The sequence below is a fragment of the Sapajus apella genome, unplaced genomic scaffold, assembly GCF_009761245.1.
Source record: "Sapajus apella isolate SASKATOON/1434 unplaced genomic scaffold, GSC_monkey_1.0 scaffold73, whole genome shotgun sequence".
NCBI lineage: Eukaryota > Metazoa > Chordata > Mammalia > Primates > Cebidae > Sapajus > Sapajus apella.
In genome coordinates, this window is record NW_022437013.1 from 7,835,089 (window position 1) to 7,849,317 (window position 14,229).

The window sequence follows — 14,229 nt, forward strand, 5'->3', positions numbered from 1 at the left end:
GTCAATGTTCTGTTTTTGAAATGGTGGATGTTCCACTGTTTCAGCATTATTTGTTGAAAAGATGATGTTTTCTCCATTGAATTGCTTTTGCATCTTTGTCTTTTTTTTTTTTTTGAGACAAGAGTCTCACTTTGTCACCCAGGCTGGAGTGCAGTGATGCCATCTCAGCTCACTGAAGCCTCTGCCTCCCAGGTTCAAGTGATTCTCCTGCCTCAACCTCCCTAGTAGCTGAGATTACAGGTGCCCACCACTCCGCCTAGCTAATTTTTGTATCTTTAGTAGAGAAAGGGTTTCACCATGTTGGCCAAGCTGGTCTTGAACTCCTGACCTCAGGTGATTTCCCCCTCCTTGGCATCCCAAAGTGCTGAGATTACAGGTGTGAGCCACCACACCCGACCTTTTGTCTCTTTTGTACATCTTTTTCTGCACTCTCTTTTCCACATCTTTTTCTGCACTCTCTTTTCCATCCCATTGATTTATGTGCACATCTCTTCACCAGTAACACTCAGTTTTCATTACTTAACTTTCTATAAATCTTAAAATCATTCAGTGTGATTTCTCTAATTTTATTTTTTCCCCAAATATTGCCTTGGCTTTTCTAATTCCTTTGCCTTTTTAAAAATATTTATTTATTTATTTTACCTGTGAACTTTCTGTTGGCCTCCTGCTCCCCAAAGAATATCCTGCTTCTACTGGCTTAATGTCTCAGAACTTTGGTGTCGTTGGTCTCAGACACCACTTTATGATCCACTGTCCAGCGGGTGGTGGTCTTTTGGATGGTTTGCATGGAGTTGCTGCTGTCCAGGGTATCACAAAGATTGAAATCCTCGCCATCTTCCAGTAGGCGACAGTAGGTGGCGATCTCAGCCTCCAGCTCGACTTTGATGTTCAGCAGGGCCTTGTACTCTTGGGCCTGGTGCTGTCCCTCTGCCTGGGTCTGTGCCAGCTCTGACTCCAGATGCAGCAGGATCCCGTAAGCTGCTCCTTCTTCCAGGCTGTAGCGGCCCTTCACCTCCCTCAGGCTGTTCTCCTAGCTCTCCCTCAGATTTCTCATCGAGTCCAGGTCAATCTCTAAGGACTGGACTGCATGTCTCAGTTCTATGAGCATCATCTCAGCAGCTACAACCTCAGAGGACTGCATGGTGACTACTGTGGTGCTCTCCTCAATATGCCGAGACCAGTACTTGTCCAGCTGTTCTTGGTTCTTCCAAGTCAGCTCGTCGGATTGGGCCTGGATGTCTGTCTGACATGATCTTGGTGAGGTCCTGAGATTTGGGGGCATCTACCTCCATGGTCAACCCAGAATTGGCAATTTGAGCTTGTAGGCCTTTTACTTCCTCTTCGTGGTTCTTCTTCATAAAAATCAACTCCTCCTTATAGCCTCAATCTCTGTCTTTAGCTGCAGCTGAGTGACATTGGTGTCATCAGTGATCTTGTGGAGCCCATGGATGTTGCTCTCCACAGACTGGTACAAGGCCAGCTCTGTCTCATACTTGACTCTAAAGTCATCAGCAGCAAGACAGGCTTTGTTGATCTGCAGAACGATGTGGGCATTGTCCGCACCTTTGCCTTTTCGTATTAATTTTAGAATAAGCTTGTCTATATCTGCAAGAAACCTCCTGGGATTTTGATAAACATTACATAAAATCTATAGCCAGTTTGAGATAATTGACATTTTAACAATGTTAAGTCTTCCAATTCATGAATATGGTATGTCTCTCCATTTTTTAGGTTTATTTGATTTCTTTTTTCAGCATTTCGTAGTATTCAGCATAAAAACCCTGACATGGCTGGGAATGTGGCTTTGAAAAACATAACTTCGCATGACATTCAATTGGCTTCTTCAGTTAGAAAACTCATGTTTTCCATCAGCCTTCAGAAATTTTATCATATTACTTCTTTGATAAGTTTCTCCTTTCCTTCTTTTTGAAATTTCTAATAGTTGGATGCTAGATGTTGAACTTCCTGAACTTTTCTTCATTATTGCTTTTCCTTTATTTCTCATTTATTTTTTCCTTGTTGTGAGGGATTTCCTCAATTTTATCTTCCAGTCCTTTGTAGAAGGCAGAATTCTACAATGGCCCCCAAGATTCCTGATTCCTGATGTACATGTCCTGTCTAACCCTCTCCTCTTGAGTGTGGGTCGGACCCGTGAATAGGATGGGATGTTACTTTTATGATTAGGTTATATGGCAAAGGTAAAGGAATTTGCAGGTGTCATTAAGATCCCAAATAAGTTTATTTTTAGTTAATCAAAGGGATTATTCTGGGTAGACCTGAGTTAATCAGTGAACTTTTTAAAGGGAGTCTAGGAATCAGAGACAGAAGCTGGAGAGACCCTTTCACTGGCCTTGAATAAGAAAACAGCTGTTTTGTGAACTGCCTACAGAGAGAAGCATATTTGAGTTGCTAAGGATCTCATTCTTACAACTTTAAGGAATTGAATTCTGGCAACAGCGCAAATGGGCTTGGAAAAGAACCCCGAGTTCCAGATAAGAACACATCTTAAGTTCACCTTGTAGCCTCGTGAAGCTGTAAGCAGGGAACCCCCGCTATGTAGTGCTTGGACTTCTGGACCTGCAGAAACTGTGAAATTAAAAAATGTGGGTTGTTTTAAGCCACTAAAGCTTATGGTAATTTGTTATGCAGCAATATAAAACTAATACACCTTTTATGATATTTGCCAATCATATATTTTATTTCCAATAGCTCATCATTTTGAAAAATTAAACTGCTGGGTGCTGTGGCTCACACCTGTAGTCCCAGAACTTTGGGAGGCCAAGGTGGGTGGATCACCTGAGGTCAGGAGTTCAACACCAGCCTGGCCAATATGGTGAAACCCCATCTCTACTAAAAATACAAAAATTATCTAGGCATGGTGGCAGTCGCCTGTAATCCTAGCTACTTGGGAGGCTAAGGGAGGAGAATCACTTGAACCCAGGAGGCGGAGGTTGCAGTGAGCCAAGATGGCGCCACGGCTCTCCAGCCTGGGTGACAGAGTGAGACTCTATCTCAAAAAAAAAAAATTAAACTAATTTTTTTCAAATAAGTAATATCTTTGCGTTGTTCAAACATCAAAGCAATATAGAAAGGTTTACATTGAAGTCTTGCAAAGAGATCAATTGCATTATTCATTCTTATTTTTTATAGTATTCTATTCTTGTTTTACAGATGTAATACAGTCTCAAATTTCTCTGTGGATACTACTTGGAATTTTATTTAAACTACCTTTAGTTCCTAAATCAACTCTGCTTGTTTCGTGTCATTTTTCTTTAAAGTTCCCGTCTTTCCTCATATGTCTAATTGTCGAATATTCTTTTGTTTCCTGTTTATCTTTTAAAATGAGGCTATAGAGAGTCTGACTGGGAGCTGGGCATATGTGAGCAGACCTTGACAATGGGCAGATTTTGCTTAAGGACAGTAAGAGGGGAGCTGTGTATTAATCTTTTGCAGGGGATATGGGGTGGGGTTTAAATACCAGACTACAAAAGGCCTAACTCTGAGGCACTAACATTCAGCTAGCTGCCCTAATTCTCCCTAGACACTTTATTCAATTTCTGCAGTGAAGAAACTCTTTGGTTTTAGGTTGGCAAGTAAATATTTGGCTTCCAGGTCATCTCCATGTAGGGACTGGGGGTCAACTCTTCTTTATAGAGACCTTCAGTTAATCACTCTGTTGTCAGCCCCAGTCCTCACTCTTATTTCTGTCGTACTTGTAGTCTTGCTAAGGTTTGCGAGGTAGGCAGGCTGTCTCTTTAGCTGCAGCCCCTCCACACAGAGTTTCAACTGATTGTTTGCTTCACTCGGCTCTACCAGTTAGCACTGCTCAGATGCTTTCTGACTTCAGAAATTTATTTAAATTTCTCAGCCACTGATGGCCTCCCTCCTGTTCTCTTTATTGTGGTGGGTTTATGCATTTTAAAATGTCTGTGGTATTATTTTAATGAGGCCTCTGGAGGGACAAGACTTAAATGTTTGTGCTCAGTCTACCATCTTGAACTGGAAAAATGTAAATGGGGATAATAGTGGTGCCTATTACATAGGTTTTATTTTGAAGATTAAATGATTTATGCATGTAAATTGCTTAGCACAGTGCCTGGCCCATATTTGATTATTTATAAGTATTAGTTATGACTATTCCCTGGACAGGAAATATTTTCCTAATGCTGTTGAAAACTATATTAGGCAGGTGACCACTGCAGCCAGTATCAAGTCAGGCCTGGTCTAAGCCTGAGTTTCAGTTCCTTTGGTTACAGAAGTGATGCTTCCAAAAACAGCTTTGAATTTGAGCAAAAGCCATGGGGGAGGGTGGTGGGTGGGTAGAGGGATGAGCTGCACGCTCCAGGGGGGTAAGCCCTAAGCAGAAACAATGTAGGAGAACCTGAGCAACAAAATCTTAATTTTTCCTTGCAGCAAACTGAGGAGCCAGATGTGTTGATGGATGGAGAGTGGTTCTAAGTAGCAGCAGTAGCAGCAGCAGCAGGCTCAAGTACAGACCAGAACCAAGGGAAAAAGGCTGACTATTAATACAAAGGCTCAAATCTGTCATTGACCCAAGGAAGCTAAGCGGGGTGGAGGCTGGAACCAGGCGACAAATGAATAAGAATTGGATTTGGTTTTCTCTCAGAAGGATTGAAAAATCTTCCCACTAGAAACTCATTCCCTTCTTTGTTCAGCAGGCTCCCTCACTTCCTCCTGAGTGATTACGGGCACTGCGCTTGGCTGCACCCCCTAACCCCTTAGGCAGAGGCCAAAAGGACCTGCTGCTATAGAACTGTATCCTCAGTCTTATCCAATGGAGCCAGCTCCCTGAGGATGGGGCTTATCATATATGCAGTAGAAGTAGGTAGCCTGCCTAGTTCTGTAAAATCTTGAGCAGAGCTGCCAAAACATGATCCTGCCCAGGGATACCTTCCTAACTAGCCTACTATGCTGCCTGAAATTCCATAGTTCTTTTGGGTTTGGTGTCTTCAGAGTTCTGAGTCAAAATGCAAATGCCATGGGTATTTGCTATTCAGGCATGAGTTCATTACCAGCCAGAAGACATTAACTCTAATTTGTTTAGTCAGTCAAAGGGCCATCTAGCAGGTTTCCCAAAAGGGGAGGGGAGGAAAAGAAAGGGTATCTGTACCAGGCAGAGAGACAGAAAGGCAGGTCAGGAGGAGAGGTACCCTCGAGGCAATCTTCTCAACTTGGATAGAAGGCTGGAATGCTTTCCAAGGTCTCTTCCTTATGTGATTCTACAATTCTAAATCTTGGAGAAGCTAGAAAGTAAAATGATTCAGCTATTTCTCTTGCTTATTTGGGAATTCCATAGCATCAAATCACTTGAAGAAAGGCAACAGGGGCAAATGTCTGGAAAGGAATTTGGATCAAAGCCTTGAGAGGCCCTTTGCCTTCCCAACACCTTCAGGGAAATACAGTAGAGCTAAGACAGCCCTGAAATTTGACTTTAGGGATATGATTCTATCCCAAATCCATTCTATTTTCCAGGGCAATCACTTGCTTTTTCTGCCTCAACCTCTTTCCATACAATGGACGTGATGATCCCTGCCCTACTTATCCCCACAGGATTGTATGGAGGATCTAATTAATTGAAGGTCATGGAAATGGTCCAAATCCTCCGAGTTTATTAAATACAAGATGCTTTTATGTATTAGGCTTCACAAGGCATATTAGCTAGCCTCAATTTGAAGGAAAATTTTTTTTCTTTTTGAGACAGGGTCTGGCTATGTTGCCCAGGCTGGTCTTGAACTCCTAGGCTCAAGTAATCTTCCTGTTCCAGCCTCCTGAGTAGCTGGGATTACAGGAATGTACCACTATACCTGGCTTGGAAGACATTTTTAAAAATAACTTTTCCTTAGTTGTGAAAGCAGTATTATAATCATGGAAAATATGGAGAGGGATCAAGAAAAATATTAAAATCACCCTTAATCCACCCAGACATAGGTATCGTTAATGATATGGATTTTGGTTTATTTCCTTTTAGTCTTTTTTATGGCAAAGACTGTCTGTTTTATTTCCTTTTTTCCTTCATTATCACAAAGACTCTCTGTTTGGCCCATTGCAATATCCCCCAAATCTATCACTATACTCAGTAGATCTTTGATACATATTTTTGGAAGTAATGAGTACATATACTTACTATATTTTAAAAACTATACATTTTACATCCTGATTTCTTTACCTAATTAAATCCTGAACATTTCCTATAACACTAAATATAATTTTAAAACATGACTTTTAATGTCTGCATTGTATTCCATCATATCAATGTGTCAGCCCTCTATTATAGGACATTTGGGTGGTTTCCAACCTTCCACTATTATAATTAAAACTTAGATTAATATCCTCATAGCAAAATCTTTTTGCCCATATGGTTTATTTCCTTTGGATAAGTCCTTAGCAGTGGGATTCCTGGGTGACATGGTAAGCACATTTGAAAGGCTTTTAATACGTATACCAGATTTCCCTCCATGAAAGTTGTACCAATTTGTTTACCTGTCAGCAATCTCTATGTTTTTTTAATACACATAAGTTTTTGATTTCAACGTTGTCACATATATCTATATTTTTTCTTTATGACTTCCTCCACTGCACTTATGCTTAGAAAGTCCTCAGGGAAGGCTTTTTAAGATGATAAAAGGTCAATTTGTATGCAGTTCCTGTTTTTGCAATGCAATGTATTCATGAAAGCGTTATCATAAGACAGTCTACATGCTGCGGAATGGACCAAGCTCATGCATACACATGGCTGTATTCATCTATTCCAACTTGATTGGTCTCATCAGTGGAAACTAATGAATTGTGGATAAAGGCAGCAAGGGGTGAAGTGTAGGTGTTCAGAAAGCAGTGTTGCAGGGCAATCAATGAAGAACAGTACTTACCTCAAGTGGCTCCCATCTCTTTCTTGGATATTAGAGAGTCTTCAAGCTAACTTCTGGAAACCGCTTTCCAGAGCTGGAAGAGTCTTACAACACAGGGCCTATCTGACCAGCAGGTAGAAGGGAGGCTTGAGAAAGGTTCAGGATCATTCCAAGATTTAGGAGATGCTGGAGAGTGATAAGCACTTCAGAGAGGTTTGCCCTTGATTCTGACCCTTTTTGACTGACTGGGTGCCTTCAGTGATTTGAGGGTCTGGCTGGATGGTTGGGTTTTGGAATGAATAAAGCTCAAGCTGGCCCTTGAACTTTGGAGGGATGGGATAGTGTCTCTGGCCAGTGTTGCCCAAGAAAGCTAATTGTGGTTCACTCTGGGACAGAGAAAATAAAAGAGACTCCAAAAGGAGAAGTTCAGTCATTGATTATCCCTATTCCCACAACATCTAGCAGAGTGCCAGGTAATAGTAGACACTCAGTAAATATGTGTAGAATGGATGAATGGATAAATGAATAGTTGCTTTGTTAGTCTATGCACCTGGAGAGTTTATTGTTCCTTCCCTGGTACTTTCTGTGCCTTGGCTTTCTACTTCACTGCCCAAACTTCCTTATGCTTTTGCCCATTTTCTCAGGTAGTCTTTCTCAAGGCCTGGAAATTAGATATTCTAATTGTAACATGAGCTCTAGGGCCATGTAAATTTGGGGTAGCTCTCTCAATGTAGTTATGTGTGACATTGAGTTATTTGTGACATTGGACAAGTTATTTATTATCTCTAAACCTCAGTTTCTTTCTGCAAAATGAAGTTAAGAATAGTATCTAACTCTTTGGGCTGTTGTAAGGATTAAGTGAGATAATGCATGTAAAGGACTTAGCATAGTACCTGGCACATGGTAAATGCCCAGTGGTTGGTAGCTGAATTAGTTTCTTATGTCCTCTGTAATAAATTACCACAAACTCGGTCGCTGAAAAAAATAGAAATGTATTCTCTCACAGTTATCAACACTGGAATCAGTTCACTGGACTGAAATCAAGGTGTCAGCAGGACCTCGATCCCCCTAGGGGCTCTAGGGGAAAATCTATTTCCTGCCTCCTCCAGCTTCTCTTGGGTGCTGGCATTGTGTGGTTTGTGGCTGCAGCACTCCAATCTGCCTCTTTGATCACATTGCCTTCTCCTCTTCTGTGTGTCTAGTTTCTCTCTGCACTCCTCTTATAAGGATACAGGGGCTTGCATTTAGGGTTTACTGAGATAATTCAGGATAATCACCTACAGTGTAAGAACTAAACTTTCATGTGCTGCCTTGACATCTTTGAGCCTCACAGGGTCTCAAAGTCCAACCATGATTTCCTCCAGTCTTGACTAGTATGTCCTCCATCCAGCAGGAATGGTTTCCTACCCAGCTAGTTTCTCTAACAGCTGTACCAGCTACACAACCCCTAGATCTCAACCTAATGGGTTTCTCCTCTTTGGGAGCCTATGCAAACAAGGCAATCACATCCTCCCAGAGGAACCAGGGGACACCCCACCCCTACAAAGCCTGCCTCCCAGTGTCTTCTGGTTTATTCTGTTCCCAAATGTAACCCCTGTGTGGCCCTGCATGTCGTAAAGTATCCCTCTCCTTTGGGCTGTGACTGTATGTAACTAATAAACTGCTGTCAATCGCATTTGTTCAGTGCCAGGTGTCATGTATTTGGCAATTACCAGAAAGATAGCGCAGTACTCCCTCCCTCACTAATGGGATGAAGTGGAGGCAGACAAAACACCTCCCGATCTCAAGATCCTTAATTTAATCACAGGTGCAAAGATCCTTATCCTCTCTTTTGCCATATAAGTTTACATTTACATATTCTAAGGATTAGGATGTGAATATTTTGGGGTGGTTGTGGTGGTGCTGTTTTTTTAGCCTACCACAGTAACCCTTATCATTATTTAAGAGAGTGAAAGTTCACATGCCTCTTAGTAACTTTAAAGGGCTATTTAATTTGGCATATTTGAATTCCTATTGGCTTTTCTGCTAAGGGATACCAAAGACTTATTCAGTTATTATTATAATAATAATTATTTTTTGAGGTGGAGTTTCGCTCTTGTTGTCCAGGCTGGAGTGCAATGGCGCCATCTCGGCTCACTGCAACCTCCACCTCTGGGTTCAAGTGATTCTCCTGCCTCAGCCTCTCAAGTCTCTGGGCTTACAGGCATGTGCCACCACACCTGAATAATTTTGTAGTTTTTAGTAGAGACGGGGTTTCATCACGTTGGTCAGGCTGGTCTTGAACTCCCAATCTCAGGTGATATGCCTGCTTCGGCCTCCCAAAGTGCTGGGATTACAGGCGTCAGCCACTGTGCCTGGCTACTATTTTTTTTTTTTTCTTAGAGACAGAATTTTGCTCTGCCACCCAGGCTGCATTCAAACTCCTGGACTCAAGCAATTCTCCTGCCTCAGCCTCCCAAGTAGCTGAAACTATCGGCACGTGCCACTGTGCCTGGCATATTCCGCTATTTTTTAAGAAAGTGAGGCAACATTGAAGCATAAATAATTTAAGATTATTTTTGAACATTATTTAAATGGTGAGGATATTTCTCTTTGGCCAAGAAACCTTTTACCAATTCTCCCCTCTTACCTGATTTCCAGGGCTGTGACAGAGCCTGCTAGTTGTACCCCTCCCCCATATCTATTCTCTTATTCTTCCATTGAAATATGAACTTTAACTGGCTACATGGCTTCCCAGAGGAAAAAAAAAATTCTATTTCCTAGCTTCCTTTCTAGATAAACGTGGCCATTGGTTTGTAAAGTTCAGGCCAGTGGGATGCAAGTTTAAGTGATATATGTCAGCTTCTGGGAATCTTTTTTAAGAAAGTTGGCTGGGTATGGTGGCTCATGCCTGTAATCCCAGCACTTTGGAAGGTCAAGGCAGGTAGATCACTTCAGGCCAGGAATTGACCAGCCTGGACAACATGGCAAAACCCTATCTCTACTAGAGATACAAAGATTGGCTGTGTGTGGTGACACATGCCTGTAATTTCAGCTTCTTAGGAGGCTGAGACACCACGATTGCTTGAACCTGGAAAGCAGAGGTTGCATTGAGCCAAGATTGTGCCACTACACTCCAGCCTGGGTGACAGAGCAAGACTGTGTCTTAAAAAAAAAAAACCTAAAAAGCTGCCCATGTCCTTTGTCTCTTTGAAACTTCTTTTGTCCTACTGTCTAGAATGAAGATGTGATGGATGGTGCTCCAGACTTCTTCTCCTTTTCCCCCTCCTCATCCTCCACCTTCTCTTCCTCCTTCTTTGTCTTCTGGTTGTTACTGTTGTTCTTCAAAAGGACCACTGTCTTCAAGTATGATTAACTTTATTTATCATCCTGTATGACTTCAACATATCCATGTGGACAACTCATTCAACTGGCCTCTCAGTTCTTTGGTACCTCATTCCAATGACTTTTTTCTCTATACCACCTCAGGCCCCCATGACTGTTCAATTTCCACAATCAATAACTCAAATATCCCACTGTTTGAGTTCCTCTCATTCTTGATTATTTGACTATTCCTACTATGACCTTTTTAAAACTTAATTATAACTCCAATATACTAACCCCTTAATTTTCTCTCAGTCCATCAACTCTCTTCTTTTTTTCTTCCATTCTTATTCAATTTATACTACATGATTCATCATTTCATCATCTTGTCACTGTCTCAAACTCTCTTGTCCCTCTGATTTTTTTGCTGCACCTGTCTGGTAAAACTCTAATTCTGGATGAATTCTATTATCTACTTCCTTGATGCCTTTACCCAACCACTTAAGCACTGACAAAGAAATTACACAATAGGACAGACTGGGATCACTATACATTTATGATAATAGAGCATTGCAGTTAAACATAGCAAACTGAACACTTATTCTTTCATTAAACTCCACTAAAATGGGGGTAAAGACATTTTGTAAAAAGCATAAACACATGAGAAAAAAGACAGCGTAAAAGGAGGCCACAGAGGATAAGAAAACATTTGGAAAATGGAAAGCAGATAGAGGAGTTAGTAGAGCTGAAAAGGCAGAATACCAATTCTATGCAAGGAATAATGCCAATGAGAAGGAAGCCAATTTACCTACAGAATCCCAGAAAGAAAGGAATTAGAGTAAAGTTGGGTTGGGGAAAGAGTGGAGTTGAAAATAGTCCGGCTAAAGGCATGTAAAAGAAAGAGGCTTCACCCCTGAGTTAACTCTTCCTCCATCCTAGTACAGGACAGGAGATTTATTCCATGGAGAAATTGAATCAGAGAGGCTTTCGTTTTGGGGATATTAGACACACAGCAAGGTACCATTAGAAAATAGTGGGATTAAGTAAAAATCTACGTATTCAATGGTGAGATCCCCTATAACTCTTGTGCTACTCAGCTCCAAAAATGTTAGCACCTAGATATATAGTCACCAGGCAAAGCTTTGAAGGATTGCTCCCCGGAGAAACTGAACAGCCCAGACAGGAGATCTGTAGATGCTGGTAGTCCTTGCTTTTACAGTAGTGCAGGACCATAAAAATGACTTTTGGAAGCTGGAACTTTAATAATCAATGAGGAAAATTACAATTGTTCCATAACCTTTAAAATCGTTTGTCAAAGCGTGAACAGCTCTTACTGTCAGGTATAATTGTATAGGGAATAGATGGAATAGTAAAGCTGATATTAGTGCACTGTAATTTAAAACAACAATGATAATGAAACTTATTTTTTAACTTAAGAAGTAGGTTGCCCTCTCTCGTAGCAAGCCCTAGGCGTCATTTTGAGAGTTTAACACTAGGGCTTCTTCCCACCCTTGGGCTGAGGTCAAGTTGATGTAGATTTCAGCCTGGCTGAAGGGGGACAAGGAAACCAGGCTCTTGTATGCATACGTAGGACAATACCCACTGCCTTGCTATAGGTTGCTGTGAGTCTGAGATTCAAACTGACCACACTTCCCACAACTTACAATGCTGCTTGCCTGAAAGGTCTCCTACTCTCTCTTGTCACAAGCCCACAGCTGGCACAATTTTTAAAGTTTAAAGTTGGGCTGCTCCCTACTTTCGGGTCGAGTTCAAGATTATTTGGCTGCAGCTGCCACCTAGCTAGGGTAGGGACACAGAAAGCCAAGCTCCTGTAAGCACGCACAGGACAATACCCACCACCTTGCTATGGATGGCTGTGGGACTGGAGACTAGCTTGCCCAGACAGTCACAGCAACCAGGAACACCAATGGGGTTTCATTGGGTTGCTCCAACACTGCTACTGCTATCACCCACATGACACTAGCTTTCTAGGGATCTGAGAACCTGGCCACACACCTGACCCACCACTATTCCAACTACTAGCTTTTAAAAAATAAAATATAAAAAAAAAAAAAAAAAAAAAGGAAGCCACCCGGAGGCCCAAGAAGTAACTCTCCAGTACTCACTAACACTGGATCCAGTGTAAGCTGCTCTGAGACCTAAAATCAGGCACATCAGCCACACTGCAGCCACTACTGGGGTCTGGAGACTGGCTCAGTTAACATACAAGCCCTCAGAAAAACTTCACCATCACCTCAACTAATAATTGTATTCTAGCCACCAAGGAAATCACAGATACCACTGATTGTGTACTGCCTCTGTACTACCAAAAGAGTCATACAAAGGTTACACTATTGCAGACACTTAAAATAAAAACCAAAATATCCTATTTAACCAAAAACATAAATCATTTTCAGGAAAAAATTCTCCTCCAAAAAGCAATTTCTAAAAATTGGAACAAATAATTGCTACACCAGATGCGCAGATATTAATGGAAAAGTCCCAAGAAATGTAACAAAGCAGGGAAATATGACAGCATGAAAAGAACACAATTATCCAGCAACGGATACTAATCAAAAAATTCCTCAAAATGTTAGATAAGGAAAAATTCAAAATATTGATTTTAAAGACGCTCAATGAGATTCAAGAGAAATCTGAAAACCAATACCAAGAAATCAGAAAATCAATTCAAAATATGAATGAAATATTAAACAAGGAAATAGATATGTTTAAAAATGCAGAAATTCTGCAACTGAAAAACTATGAAAGAAATACAAAATACATTGCTTACATCAAAAGCAGAAAGATCACAAATTAACAACCTAATGTCATACCTCAAGGAACTAGAAAACAAGAACAAACCAAATCTCAAGTTAGCAGAAGAAAAGAAATAACAAAAATCAGAGCACAACTAAATGAAATAGAAAAAAAAATACAACGGATCAATGAAACAAAAAGTTAGTTCTTTGAAAAAAAAAATAGCATTGATAAACCAGTAGCTAGACTAACCAAAAAGAGAGAAGATCCAAGTGAACACAATCAGAAATGAAAAAAGAGATATTACAACTGATACCACAGAAATAAAAAAGATCATCAGAAAGTATTATGAACAAATATATACTCACAAACTAGAAAACCTACAGGAAATGAATAAATTGCTAGAAACACACAACCTCCCAAGGTTGAACCAAGAGGAACTAGAACTCCTGAAAAAAACAATAATGAGCAGCAAGACTGAATCAGTAATGAAAAAGTATCCCCAAAAAAACCACCCAGGACCAGATGGAGTCACAGTCAAATTCTATCAAACATATCAAGAAGAACTAATACCAATCCTCTTGAAATTATTCCAAAAATTCAAGGAGGAAGGCGTTATACCTAACTAATTCTATGAGGTCAGTATCACCCTGATACCAAAACCAGGCAAGGACACAACAAAAAAAGAAAGCTAGAGAACGATATCCCTGATGAACATAGACACAAAAATTCTCAACAAGAATAGTAGCAAATCAAATCCAACAGCACATCAAAATGAAAATACAACATGATCAAGTGGGATTTATCCCAGGAATGCAAGAACAGTTCAACATATCCAAATCAATATATGTGATCCATCACATAAACAGAATTAAGGACAAAAGTCATATGATCATCTCAATAAATGCAGCAAAGGCATTTGATAAAATTCAGCAATGCTTCATGATAAAAATCCTCAACAAACTAGGCATAGAAGGAACATACTTCAACATAACAAAGGCAGTTATGACAAACCCACAGCTGACATCATTCTTAAGGGGAAAAGTTGAAGCATTCCTTCTAAAAATTGGAACAAAACAAGGATGCCCACTTTCACCACTCTTATTCAGCATACTACAGGAAGTCGTCACCAGAGCAATTAGGCAAGAGAAAAAAATAAAAAGACTTCCAAATTGGAAAAAATATAGTCAAATTAATTCCTGGTTTGCTAATGATAAGTTTTTATATTGACATCTAGAAAACCCTAAAAATTCCACCAAAAAACTCTCAGATTTGATAAATAAATTCAGTAAAGTTTTAGGAT

General features: G+C 40.5%; 1 pseudogene; it reads right to left on the reverse strand.

The window, feature by feature from the left end:
- Window positions 1-697: 697 nt before the first annotated feature.
- The window catches only part of LOC116531931, a 54,998-nt pseudogene continuing 41,466 nt past the window's right edge, over window positions 698-14,229 (reverse strand).